The sequence below is a fragment of the Centruroides vittatus genome, unplaced genomic scaffold, assembly GCF_030686945.1.
Source record: "Centruroides vittatus isolate TY-2023 unplaced genomic scaffold, ASM3068694v2 contig_466, whole genome shotgun sequence".
Lineage (NCBI taxonomy): Eukaryota > Metazoa > Arthropoda > Arachnida > Scorpiones > Buthidae > Centruroides > Centruroides vittatus.
Window position 1 is genome coordinate 2,169,113 of NW_027122260.1, and position 12,314 is coordinate 2,181,426.

Below are 12,314 nucleotides of genomic sequence, written 5' to 3' on the forward strand. Positions count from 1 at the left end.
TAGCTTATCCTGTCTTACTTTTACCCTCAGGGTTACCACCTTTCTTTTGTTTTCTAAGTAGGTGACTCACCACCCATATTAAGAAGCTTCTAGAAGTTGAAAGAGAAAAGAATCGAGAACAAAGAAGGAAGAAAGTATAGAAATATATACATATATATTAGAAATATACAGATAAATACTGGTGTACTACCACAATATCTACATCACTATAAACATTCCATTCTTAAACTGGATGTTAATGTCTAGGAAGTGCAGACAACTAGTGCTATGTTGTTCTAGTTTTAGGTTTAAACCATGCCTATTGTTGTTAACTACATTCAAAAACTCCTAAACCCTCCGGTTATTTCTCCAAATTATGAATACATCATCTATTGATACACATCTTTTTATAGAGTAAATATCTGAGGATATCTTTTTCGAGCTTACGTAGTGCAAGTTTGCATAAAAGTCCTGAAGTAGAATTTCCCATTGAAACCCTTTTCTTTTCTTTATACGATTTGCCGCGACTTAGCAAACTAATGTGGCTAACTCATTCATTTCATTTGAATAAGCAGATAACTCTGGTTTGTGTTAAATCATGAACTCAATAAGTATATTGGAGCATGATTCCAATTTAATAGAAAGATATAAACTTTCAAAGTCCATTACTGTTCCAGTGGCGTGCGGTAACATTTGATGATAGGGAAGCTGTTGTGGCCAACCTGGCAACGTTTCAGCGCTTCCCCAGATTTTGTCTTTTGTCTCGCTCTCGAGTTTTACTATCCGCGCATTCTTTTATTCAGCAGTGTGCTGAGCAGTTGCTACCGGAAGTGACGTTTTTGCTGCTGACGGTCGAAAACACTTTTGCTGGAGAGAAAGCTATCTCAAAATGGCCGATGTAAACGATGATTCTCTTACTGCTATATTTACGCGCGTTTGTTCAGTATTATTAGAAGAAAAGCCATTAAGTTCAATGTTTTTTATAAGAAAACGTAGAAATGATGATTTATTTGTGTCATTGGCGTTGACTGATTCTATTAACACTTTATGTATTTTTAAATGATTTAATGATGATAAGTCTACTTCAGAAGGCAAAATTTTATTCTCTCTCAAATATTGCAGTAAATTGCTAGAATCTGTAAATAAAAATTAGAAACAGTATTTCATAAACCAACTTTTAACGGTAGGTTTGACTTCATAAACAAAGACAATAATAATAGATTCTTATATTTCGTTTTGTTATTATACATTTCACATTTATTAAAAAGATACTTGAAGCAAAGGAGTTAAAAATCTGCTCATTTAATGTAGCAAAAAAACTGTTTATCGTTTCGTAATCGAAAAAGATACTTCTTCACGGAGGCGTCCATCTTGTAAGCAGTATTTTTAGCGTGGTCGAGAGGTGCTGCCAGTGCGCTGAAAGCGCAGCTTAAGCGCGCTGGCAGTAGGCTTAATAATTGAACACATGCGCTAAAAGCGCTGCAAGCGCGCTGAATAAAAGAATGCGCGGTATGTTCGTTGTACTGATTGTAAGGTCGCCGAAATGGGGGAGTTTTTATTCCCAACCGTCGGGATGGCTAAGGGCTATACGTATGTGGGTGGCGGTTTTCAGGAGGTAGAAAAGACAAGCGTTTCACTAAGAAACCGTTTATTTTTTGTCGAAAAATGCTTACATATAATTGACATGGTCGTTAAAGGCACCGTCCAGTCCGTTAAATGTCTTCAGGTGTTTTCTTTCGTCCTGGCGATGGCGGACCCCGGGGTGGCGGCGTATTACAGTTCGGAACAGATAAGTAACACAAGATAGAGACGAGCAGATGCACGGAGCGAAGAGGGCGACGATTCCAAAGAAACTGTTATGGAGGAAGTTTCTTCTTTTCTTGCAGTCGGAGTTTTTATAAGTTTTTCAGCTTAACTTGGCGCTAATTGGGCAGATATTTCTTCTGTGCTTCCTAATTGGTCTCCCACCTGTCTCCAGGTATAAATGGAGCTCCGTTTAGGTCGCGGGAAAGGTCGGTAAGAGAAGGTTTATCCGACACCGTCTTTTAGACTCTGCTCGCGTTTAATCGTTGACTATGACATCTACGATTATTTTCATATTTTTTTCTTTCTAGTTTCGTTTTGCTTTCTAAACTGCGTCTTAAATTTTTAATATTTTCCTTTCTAAATTTTCTTTGCCTAAAATTTTGTTTTTCCCGTTACTCTTTATGAGCATCAAAGTCCGGTGTCGTCGACTCGACACTTATATACTGTAATTTGTTTTCTTTACTGTTGACCTTATCAAATTCGTACCTATCCCTTTGGGGGGGGGCTATTTCCGGACTTCACATGATGCCAGTACTTGTACTCGAGTTCCAAATAAAATTATTTTATTTTTTAAGATTTGTGATTATTGGGTCTAAAACACAAACTGTGTTTCCATAGATAATTTTAAACGAATACTGGAAATGACAAAAATAAACAGTTTATTTATTTTAATTCTAAGATAGATAATTGACACGAAACAAAGATATAAAAACGATTTTATTATTTTTTATAAACTAACTCTATTCGGCATTTTTATCCCCCGCAAATTTGTTAATTACTTTATCAGAAAAATCGCTCGTCGTTGATTTAAAAGTATTTAAAATCCCTATTTCTATTGAAAACACGCCAGTGACAATATTTCCTCTGACTGAGTATTACTTGCCAATGTATCAATTCGCTTCGTGGTTGAAAAACTGTACTCAACAGATGCACTCGTAGATGGTACAGTAAAAATTACTGTAATGATATTAAATCGTATAATTCTTTTAGTATATCTTTGTTCAGATCGTCATTAATTATAATATTTTTCATTTCTAAGAGTGACTTGTCAATATAGTGAATTGCAATATTTATATTCATGTCCAGACTATGTAATTTAGATAAATCAAAAAAATTCTTCATAAAATTTACGTAAAGAATTAAAACTCCCTTCGGAAAATTGTTTTTCATAATATTTAAGACTAATAACATCTAAAAGTGATAAAAATTTTAAAGGTTTTATGTCTGAAAATCTGTCAATACAATTTTATATCAATATAACTATTATTTCATAAAACAGACGTTTATAAGACTCCTTTTTAAAATCCAATATCAGTATGTCTCATTCGTGTTTTTGGTTAAATATCTGAAAAATTTTCATTTTTTTCCGAAGCGTCTGAAATCATATCAAAATCATTTCTTTTCTGTCGTAAAAAGTCAATAAACTAATTTATTCTAGTAATTCAATATCCTATATTAGAATTCATTTTTCATAATATATTAAATAGGATATCTGACTGTGCAAATATTTGATGAAAAACTAGTAATAAAAAGTGGAAATCAAAATCTATTAAATAATAGTATAATCTTGAAGCAATTGTGGTCAGGGCCGGCGTGACCTTTTGCGGGGCCTGGTTCAAAAATTTTGCGGGACCAGAATACATTCAAATCCTATACTTAAATTTCACAATAAGGAATTATTTATAAGTACAAAAGATGTTACATATATTTTTTGTATGATGAATATTACATAATTTTTCTCGCTATTTTCGCCGCAAAATCTTTGGTTACGTCATCAAAATTGATTGCGTTTGCTACTTCGCTTTCTATTGAAAGAATAGACAGATGTAAATCGGTCTTGGCTTATCGATGATCAAAGATAATTTTTTATTAGTCCAACGTTAAAGACGGTAACAATGGGATAGCCTGTTGCGTCTTTCTTTAACCTATTTACGCCCAAAATAAGACTACATGTGAAAATTATTTTTAAATATTATTTATTACTACATACTAAACAAAAAGTAAAAATATAAAAAAATGCTTGCCTTTGGATTTTAGTTTCCAGGATATAAAGACTTTATGGACTTACACTGAACTTTGATGATTTTTGTCACGCCTTCAAACTGAATCATCACTACTAAAAAAAATGTTTTCCGTTTGTGTATGGTATTATAATTCTGTTAAAAGTTAAGCAACATTGGTGTTTTCTAATTGGGTATTTTAATTCTTATCTTAACACCTAATGCCCTCCGCACCCGTGTTGCAGTCGTGCCAACGTTTGATGACAACATTTAATAGCGAGGTTGAGGCCGAAGTTTTAAACGCGAAAACGTGTAGTCGGACGTTCAGTGCCGCTTTCCTGTAAGCCTAGAAGTTTGACAATGGCGTTTGGAATGTCGAGCATGATTCCACTGACTTTCCAAATACCATTGTCAATCTTTTAGGCTTACAGGGAAGCGGCGTTGAACGTCCGACGTACACGTTTTCTCGTTTAAAACTTCGGCCTCAACCTTGCTAATGTCAATGTCTGCAACACGCTGAAACGAAATATTTCAATGCAAAGACGGGAGAGAAAATCTTGCACTCATGTCAGTGTGCAGCAAGTTGTCATCGATTAGTGGATTATGCGATTGTATTTTCCACATACCCGAATATTCAATCTATTATACAGGAGGTCCTGCAAAATGTCTGATGAATTTTCGTCACCGCGGGGCCTTTCAAAACGCGGAGCCGGGTTTCCGCGAACGCGCTGAACCTGCCTCGCGCCGGCCCTGATTATGGTATCAGAGAATCCCATTGTTTTAATTCTTATTTGTACCTTATAACGCAGTTCATAATCCTGCTATTGTAATTCTATCTAATAGGTGTGACTAAAGGAAAACGTTTTTTGACTTCTTGATCGAAGAGATCTTTTAGAAGATTTAGAAGAAAATGAGGAAAATTCTGTAAGAGTTTGAAAAAATATTTTGCATTATTTTATATATCCAACAGACTGAGAAAAAGCTAGGTTCAATCTGTGACATAACGGTGTACGAAAATAGCTTGTTTCGATATTTCTTTAATTTTGGCTTGGAGACCATTATGTTGTCTGGCCATTATGGCAACACCGTCGTATATTTGTGCCACTAAATTTTTAGCACATTGAAATTCGTCTAAGTAACTCTTAACTTGAGTAAATAATGAATTTGCGTCTCTATTTTCACTTACATCAGTAAAGCCAAGAGCAAATCTACATAGAGACTAATAGGGCTTAAGTCTAATGTTGTCTACTTTATATTTGTAAATTTCTGATAAGAAAGAAGACAAGTACATTTCTGTTCTTTGCAGTTTATAAAATTTGGTCAGAAACATAGTGTACACTTTATTATGACAGTTTTCGATAAATTAATTTTTCCTTGTAACAAGCTTTTTCTATAAAGAATTTTATTTAGAGACGTAAACTGAAGCAATGTGACTTTTACCATAGCTATACTTTTAATTTCAATTTTAAAACAATATATGTTGCTTTTGTTCATATTTCTGTGTACTTCTCCAATATTAATTATAGCAAGTTCTTACCTTGAATATCATCATATTTCCAAGCATATTTTTCGCAAGTTTTTTTTTTTTTTCTTAATAATCTAAAAACGAGTTGCGAAAAATAAGCAAATTTTTTTGAAGCGTTATATCGGCATTTCTTCTTACAGAGAGTCTTGATTAACAAAAGTAATAATTTTATAACAGATTTAATACACAACATTTAAAAAGTTATCGTATATGGTCCGGGAATGTAAAATTTTTCATAGTACAGTGGAACCTCGCTTAAGGAACCGTCCATAAATTACGTAAGGGTGATTTCCGCCATTCTAGACCCCACCCACCCCCGTGTAAGAAACCGTAATATTTACTTTGATCCCCCTCCCCTTTCCTATTTTACGTAATATTTAGGCATGATTAAAAACAAGAGTTTGACAAAAAAATTTTTTTTATGAAACCCTAAAAATCTTAGGTCCAAAATACATAATTATTAATTAGTTAATTAATATGTACTATTATTTATAAAGACTTTATGTGAACAAATTTAAAAATATATATATTTAATGAATTCGAATAAACAATCTATTTTAAGAACTTTATTTTTAATTATTAACAATCTTTTCATTATTATTATCATTAATCAACGTCATGATATTCATTTTTATATTAATTTTAATTTTCACAAAAGGACGCAAAAAACTTTGACAGATCGACTAGCTACTACATGTGTGAACAGACACGTCATACAAAACAAAACAAGAGAGAGAAACCACCAGACTGCCTTTCTCTCATGATAAAAAAATGTGTAGAGCGTGAATCTGTTAGCGTTATTATTCTATCACGTCACACGAGATGGCATTGGCACAACGAGCGTTCTTAATAGAAACCGCCAAATTGAAGCCAAATTCAAAACTCCACCATTCAACGTGATCAAAAAATAAAAATAAGGATATTACGTAAGACGAGATCTATTACCTTTTACCCCTGAGTAAGAAATCGTAAGAAATCCTTGATTCCCACCCACCCCAAAATACCTTACGTAATTTATGGACAGCCCCTAACGAGCATAATTCGTTCCAGAGTTTTACTCGTAATGCAAAACACTCGTTAAGCGAAACAATTTTTCCCATAGAAATTAATGTAAAATACGATAATGCGTTCTACATCGAAAAAGTGCTCAAATGTTTTATGTATAACGTTTATTCAAAAAAAAAAAAAAAAAATTGTACAATATACACTGTAAAGGAGCGTGAATCACCATCATCTTTTTCTAGAGCGGAATGAACCATCCTGAAATGAGAATTCGATTTGCAGAAACAAAAAAAAAAAAAAATCACACCTAATATGTTTGATAAACACTCCAAACGATATGCCAAATTCTTGGGTTATGTAAATACTATACTTAAATATTAGAAATTAATTAATTAGACTAGATGTAGGCAGTTATGTTTTCATCTCTATTAAATTTAATAATTATAAATAGTTAATTTTTAATTCACACATTTCTAAAATGTAATTTGGAATCGGTCATTAAATTTCATGGATTTGGCATATCGTTTGGCGTGTTTATTATATAACGGGCTATGATTGTTGATGTTTATGAGTAATATGCGTGAACACAAGTTTGGAAAAACATGTGTTCACAAGCGACACTAAGATGCTAGCGGAACGAGTGCTAAACACAGACTGATGGATCAGGCTGCATGCACACAATTCGGGACTTCTCCTCTCCTCATCACTCGTTATGCAAAACAGCGCTCGTTAAGCAAGACAAATTTTTACAATTTTTTTGCTCGTTATGTAAAATGCTCGTTGTGTGAGATGTTCGTTAAGCGAGGTTACACTGTAGACAGAATATATTATAGGTGATCTAGTTTCGCTAAGTTTGCGTACTTTTCGAGTAAAAAAATATCTACATTAACGATTAACCACTGGTATCTTTAAGAATCGAACAGAGATCATTAAATAGTGTTAGTACGGAAAAGTTTGTATTTTCCGTGCCAATAATACTCGATTATTATTTCTTCTTGAAAACGACTTATGAAAATAAAGGTGTGAAAAATACTGTATTATTATTATTTCACTTTTTTCGAAGCATTTCCATGCTTTTTTCACGAACTAGGGAACATCGTTTGCAGCATCTCGTTTCTTAATTGTCAAGTTTTCAACTTGCATTAATGAGGAAAATACTTAAATGCAGAGACATCTCCAAACTCCTGTATAATCTCCAGGCTAATGTACAAACTTGAAACGTTGACGATGGAATGCCACTGATCGTCAACGCCACAATTGGAGAAAATATTAACTAGCGTCTATACGCTTGGTCTCATAGAGAGAATCGGCGGACGGCCTTATTAGCGAAGCGATCAAGCGGCCTTGGTATTGGCAACTCAAAGACCAGTGTATCTATCCACTCTGATGTAACTCTTGATTTAACCCGGTTAGACTAGCATGCCGGAAATTCCAGGGTTACCGGTATGCTTGTTAAACTGCAACTAAAAAATAAAATTAATTAGATTTTAAAAAATTACTTGTTAATTAAGTGTTTAAAAAATTCTTCCGATCATAATAAAATAACATTATAATTTGACCGACTTAAAATTAGGAAGAGAACTTTCGTTTGCAATACATTAAAACAATCAACGGCTTATTGACATTAGTAGTTATTTTTTAAACTCTTTCCACCATCTGGACCCCAGTTAACAAACCCATTGTAAGTTCAGCCAGGCCCACAATAGAGTGGGTGGGTGGTAATGATGAGGAATGTGGCCCAACATATCCGGGCGGACCATCTCCCAAAAAATTCCTGCTGTTTTTTGACCCGTTTGGATTCGAACCCGGGCCCCCTGGAGCGGTGGTTGCCACCTTGACCGCTCGGCCATCCAGCCGACGTTAGTAGCAGTCGAAGTTAGTAGCAGTCGAAGTTAGTCTGTCTGAGCTGCACTAACCGTCTATCGTGATCTTAAAAATACATCTTTCTCTAAAATTTCACACAAAGCGGATGTTAATCGGCTTAAGTCGAGATAATTTACTTAGTTTCTGAAATATAATATGTTTATAGACACTCACAACTGCAGTGAATAATCGGGCTATATAGTCCGATTATTTACGGCAATTGTGGGTGTCTATTTGCTATGCATCAGGTTCCGGTTGATGTTTATATTTAATATGTTTATTTTTGCATTTTTAATTCGAATTACAATAAAATAAACACAGAAAAGCACTTTCGTCATTTCAGGAACATTTTACATCGTTAGAAAGAAGACGAAATCATAAAATTAAGCATAAACATATAGTAGTAGTTTTTGATGTAATACTGACAGTTTCGCAGTTTTAAAAAACTTGTTAGTTTTTTAATGTGCAGTTTAGAGAGGGATGTATAACTTTCTTTAAACCGACATGCCAGTTTTTACTGTATGGAAATATCTGATGGCATGGTCTCCCCGGAGAGACCGACATTCTCGACAATCCGCGAAAATACAGTAATTGATTGAGTAATTTTTAATGAATCAATAAAAATAAAATTTTCTTATAAAACAGTTTATAATGTAACTCAAAGCTGTCATAAATTGATTTGTAAGTTTTTTAAAAACTGTATAGTTTTTTTTCTAATTTAAAGTTTTTTAAAAGACATTTCAAAACAGCAATTATTTATTGTGACATTGTCACAATGCCGGGCTGCAATTTTTTATTTGCGTTTAATTTATTTAATTTAAAATATATGCTCTCCACCTCAAATTAGTAGTGGTTGCCCCTGTACATCATACTTTTCCTTTAACAACAGAGTCGTGCTGATTATCTATCTAACACCTTTCAGGGAGAATTGGTCCACCAGTGGCCAAGCGGTCTTCGTTCCCTGAACACTGGGTTCGCGCCTCGCTCGGACGGGTTGGCCACCTGTAGTTTTCCGGTTTTCTCCACGACTGTAACGCCTAAATAGGGGCCAGTTTCCCTTAAAAGACCTCCCGGAAGGCACCCCCTAGGCAGATCGCCCAAGTCTTACGTTGCCATAACTTAACAAACAAACTTTCAGGGAAAGATTTTTGAATTAAAATAATGTTGCTTCCAGTTTGCATCGGAAGTTTGTATATAGTTTAATCGGGACCTCATTCCCCTAAGCTTTCCACATCTGGTGTCGTCTAACTCCTTTCTCGAGATTAAGAAAAGATGGACGGACGACAGTGGGAATTTATAGGTCTACAATTTTTCAAATTACAGCCCAATAAATTTGGCCGGATGGCCGAGCGGTAAAGGTGGCAGCCTACCGCTCTGGGGGACCCGGGATCGAATCCGAACGGGTCGAATAATCCCCAGGGATTTTTCGGGGGGTGGTCCGTTCGGATATGTCGGGCCCCGTCCCTCACCACTCGGTCGCCCCATTGTGGGCCTGGCCGAACCCATAATGGGCCTACTAAAAGAGGCCCTCTTGGTGCCCACAGGGCGGAAAGAGTTAAAAAAAAAAAAAAAAAAAGCCCAATAAATTTTTTTAAACATCTTTGTAAATTTAAAATAATATAAACTAATTTGATAAATTCTAAAATTCTGTGAAACATTTTTATTAGTTCAAGTTCTAATTCAGATAAAGAATTCACCGTTCCGTGGAAAACTATATTCATAAATGTACGGAATGAATTGAAGAACGCGTTAGCATTTCCGATCGAAACTGTCTCAATATTACGTGTGGAACTGTTCCTTTGGAACGGTATCGTCCAGTATTACCCATCACTAATAAGCTCCACAACCCCCAGCGGCAGATCCACACGCCTGTTACAGACGGGCGATAAAAAACGTCGGCGCCCCCCCCCGCGGGGGGCGGGTTATAATAATATAAACCAAAGCATATGCGGTATATCCAAATAGGCCAACAGCCTAAAAGTGTATGTAATATGTAAACGCAAGTATCTAATCCTACATGACTCAGCGTGCTCGGTAAATTAACCAGTGCTTCTGATTTATTTATTTATATTGAATAATGAAAAAATCAAGAAGCAGCACGCTGGATACAATGTAATCCATCCAATACAAGTGAGTCATAGATGGGTTTGACAGTTTTAAGTTTTAATGTCTAAACGCTGAGTTTTTGGGTTATTGAAATATCGAAAGGTTGGGGCAATCGCCACCCTGAATCCGCCCGCAATTCCCAAATTGAAAGAATGAAAAATGAAAGACGTTTATGGCATCATCAGTTCTAATCTTGAGACTTTCGTTTCCTTTCATTTGTTTCAAGCTTTTTCGTTGTTTTTAAAGGGAAGTTTTTAATTTTGATGGCCAAGTATCCTACAAGACAAGGTCGGCCGTCAATAATGTATTCCGGAACTTTGAAATTGAATAAATGGTGATTCATGTTTCAACAGACTGCGTCCCTCACCACCCGGTCGCCCCATTGTGGGCCTGGCCGAACTCATAATGGGCCTACTAAAAGAGGCCCTCTTAGTGCCCACAGGGCGGAAAGAGTTAAAAAAAAAATAAAAAAAATAAAGGTGGGACCGAGCGATAACCGCGTAAGTCGAGGTATAATTTCGCACATAAACACATACAAATTATTTTTTATTGGGACCAGAGACTAAAGAAAACAATAATTTAGGAAAAATGTTTAATAAATTCTTAGAAAATACATATGTATAACAAATTATATTACTAAACTCGTAAACCGAAGTTATTTTGATGTAGAAGGCTTCATAAAATCGAACAAATTCGTATGACGGCTCAAAGGTTGTTTTTCTCCCGCAAAACTTCCTCGTAGCGTGCTAATATTTTTTTATTTTTCGTTTTGTAGAAGAAATGCGCTCTTCGTTAGAGTCTATATTTTCTAAAATTTGTAACCCCTTTTCAATTGAACTCTCTTCAATTGAACAGTCGCTCAAGTCTCCGTCGATATAACAAAGACAGAAATAAATGACACAAAATAAATTGTAACCCTGCGTCGATTCCGCGCGACATGTCCGAACATGTAAGCTGAACAATAGTGTGGGGGGAGTGAGTAATCAAGAGTTACGTGGCGCTCAAACAAAAGACGAATCGACGAGATTTGAAAATCGCGTAACTCCGGGTTAGTGTAAGTCGGGGTAGCGTAAGTCGAGGTATTACTGTATACACAAGGTTTCTCAGAAATGGAGAGAGTTCCGGGCCATTTATCCTTTCGAGGCGTCTGTACCTTAATTAAATGAAAATGTGCTACACTTTTTTAATAATAAAATTAATAAAAATTAATTAATTAAATATCTTAATGTACAAGAAATGCAATTAAATGCATCATTTATAAAAATATGCTTTTCAGGCTTCTATATGAAGCCCTATCCAAATCAATCAATCACTCAGGCATATTTCATTCTGAAGTACAGTAATAAACATTCTGAAGCTTTGAAATTATTAAATTTAATAATTAGTAAAATAACATTTTATTTTGAGTGATCTGATTTGACAGTTGGAATTAATTTATTAATTTCTTTACAGTTTAAATCTTCAAACTGATTAATAATTTTAATTTAAAAATGGTATTTTCTAGATTTTATAAATTTTTATTTACAAATTTACGACACTTCTTTTAAATGAATTATTTTAAAAAATAAATAGTCGATTACACTTGAAATGGATTAGTTATTTAAATACTGTCCAATCAAGTTTTGCCACCTGACCCCGTTGCCGGTTCAATCAGAATCTACTAGAATTAAAGGAGACGTGCATGTCTCTCGTTCGACCAGACTTACGTGAATAATCAATTAATATATACATTTAGTTGTACTTACAGAAAAATCAGGTATATAATTCAAGTAAGAAAGTATATTTTATACTTGATAGCTGACTTCTTTTATTTTTAAGGTTTATACCGTGGTTGCTAGATAAGCTATATTGTATGTTATGTTAGCATGAAAGCTGTAGCAGATGTATATCTTCTCTGGATTTATTTAGAATAATGATAGAGTTATTGCATGCCTTCTCCTTCTTCAGATTGAGACTTTATAAAATCATTTCTTAAAATTATAAATAGTAGTAATTTTTACTTAAAATAATACTTTAAAATAGTTAAATTGGTA

At 34.6% G+C, this 12,314-nt stretch overlaps 2 protein-coding genes across 3 annotated transcripts in view; one reads left to right on the top strand and one right to left on the bottom strand.

The window, feature by feature from the left end:
• The window catches only part of LOC136977669 (uncharacterized), a 79,785-nt gene that overhangs the window by 5,061 nt on the left and 62,410 nt on the right, over positions 1-12,314 (bottom strand). The window lies entirely within an intron of this gene.
• Positions 11,847-12,314, top strand: part of LOC136977672 (hypoxia up-regulated protein 1-like) — a 64,574-nt gene continuing 64,106 nt past the window's right edge. Inside the window, exon 1 of one of the 2 annotated variants that reach the window (XM_067273215.1) lies at positions 11,847-12,050. The gene's annotated coding sequence lies outside the window, so the exon portion shown is untranslated. The remainder of the gene's footprint in view (positions 12,051-12,314) is intronic. The other variant, XM_067273214.1, reaches the window with a different exon arrangement.